Source organism: Pteropus vampyrus, unplaced genomic scaffold, assembly GCF_000151845.1.
Source record: "Pteropus vampyrus isolate Shadow unplaced genomic scaffold, Pvam_2.0 Scaffold129, whole genome shotgun sequence".
NCBI classification, from domain to species: Eukaryota; Metazoa; Chordata; class Mammalia; order Chiroptera; family Pteropodidae; genus Pteropus; species Pteropus vampyrus.
This window is the reverse complement of record NW_011888910.1, coordinates 1376906-1379387: the sequence shown is the minus strand read 5'-3', so window position 1 is coordinate 1379387 and position 2482 is coordinate 1376906.

Below are 2482 nucleotides of genomic sequence, written 5' to 3'. Positions count from 1 at the left end.
CAAGCATGAAACCTGGCTGGACAGGGAAGCGAGTAAGTTCAGAGGATGTCTGGAAAGATTCCTCATCCAGGGAATGTAACCCCAAACTTTTATGTCAGCGCACTGGGAGATAGCAGGGTTTTTGAGTTATTGAAGTGTCTCTTTTACAGACTGTATAAAACATATTGATTTTTAAAATTTCATTAAAACTTCCTGATTAAAAAAAAAACACCACCACCATAAAGTGCTATAAAATTCTAAAGGTTAAGGATTTGCTAAATCGAGGCATTTCACATACAATCTAAAATTCAGGATCTCTTATAGGTGGACATGGTGAGAGGTAATTTCTCCCTGTTGTCATGGAGAGGTATGGAACCCAGATGTATACAATAAAACTCTCTGCACACACATGCACATTTTCAGTTAGGGCTAAGAGTATGCTGAAGCCAGCCCAAAAGGCTTCATGACAGAAAGGGACTTTGTGCTCTGGGTAACTGGATTCCACTTTTGGAAAGATCCTCAAGGGAAAGAAAAAGAAACTAATACATATTGAGTGCCCTCTGCATTACAAAAACTTTGCGTAAGGTATCTTTAATTTTCACAGCAACTCTGCAAGTCTTCAAGCTTAAGACTGTTGTGTAATCTGTCCCGGCTACACAGCTAGCAAGTGAGAAAAGTGACTCAAATCCTTATCTGTCTGGCTCCCAAGTTCAGTCTCTCCACTAGACCAAGGGTTGGCAAACTATAGTCCATGAACCAAATCCAGATCACCGCCTTTTGTTTTATACTACCTGTGAATCAAATGGTTTTTATATTTTTAAAGTTTTTTAAAAAAATAAGAATATTTGGGGACATGTAAAATGATGTGAAATTCAGATTTCAGTGTCCATAAATAAAGTTTTACTGGAACATAACCAAACCTATTTATTTACATATTGTCTAAGGCTACTTTTGCACTATAAGGGCAGAGTCAAGTAGTTGTAACAGAAATCATTTGGTCTCCAAAGTCTAAAATATTTACTACCTGGCTCTTTACAGAAAAAAATTTGCCTACCCCTGCTCTAGACCATATAGCCTATAGGTGATCTAGTCCTCTCCCTTTACCCATGAGAAAACAAAAAGTCCATAAAGATTGAAAAAATGTGTTCTGAATTAACAATTTAGGAGAGACACAGGTCTGACAAATGAGAAATGCTAAATGATAAGTATGGCAGGTTGAGGAGATCACAGATTGCTGGTACACATAGCTGGCCCTGAGAGGGTGAACAGGGTGGAGAAGAAGGCAGAGAAGCTGGCCCACTAAAGAGGGTCCAGGAGTTCATACCTGTGTAGACCCTGGTGGAAAAGGATGGAATCACTTTGGAAAAATGGAATGACAAGGAGGCAGGGAATTCAGGGAAGACAACCTCATCTGTATCATGGAGGCTGGATTAAAGGAGAGAGCTAAAGGTGGAGAAAATCACCAAACAGGGCAGAGGAAACCACTCGCAGAACTTTATTTTTCACTCGGTGAAACTATAACAAATGAAAATGTGGTACAACCAAGTATGGCCTGAAAACTAGTCAATCGTATGGTACCAATATCAATTTCCTGGTTTCGATAGTGAACCGTATTATGGAAGATACCACTGGTAGGGGAAGCTGGGTAATGGGTATAAGGAACATCTACTTTCCAAACTTTTTGCTCATCCGTTATTAAACTAAAATAGAAGGTTTAACAACCTATTAGATTGAACTATATAAACTTAGCAGGGCAGCAGTGATCAGGAGACTTTTTTAGGGACACCAGCTTTGTTCTGACCCCGCCTGCACTAAGCAGCATGGGCTAGGAGCATAGGTACCCCAATTCCCAGAAAGATACACACCTCTTGACATGCAGGCTTACATATCGATCTTTTAAGAGTTTCACTGTCATGGAACAGTCTGAATAAGTGATATAATTAAGTTTCGAGCTCTACAAAGCCAAGGATAGCCCTTAAGGGTTGATGGACACATGCTAGTCCACCCCTGTGAGGACCTGACTGCAGAAGAGACAGCTCGACTCTCTCTGTGACATGGCTTCTGAGTGATCAGGTCAGGCCAAAGACATTCTAGAAGAGTGGACTTCAGAAAGACCCGCAATGAGTAGTGGAAACTTTTAGCAACAGCTCCGCAGAATCAATGATCCTAGCAACCCTTCTGACATGGTAGGATGTATGGGCAATATTCAGGCCAAAGAAAAGAAGCACATTCTCTGTTACATAAAATTTGACACTAATCTCACAGGAAACATAAACCCTGAGACTAACTTGAGGGTTAAATGACCCAGGTGAGTAGCTTAAACAGTAGAATGCCAGTAAAATCCCTAAAAAAAATTGCCAAATAAATTGCTTTAGAAAATATTTCATTTTTTTGTCAAAAAACATAAAAAGTCTTAAAATTAAATGGGGTACTTACTTTTTCCTTAACTTTTCTGCCCTATTACCATGCTCTTTTCGGTACAAAAAGAACAAAGAAAAAAGAA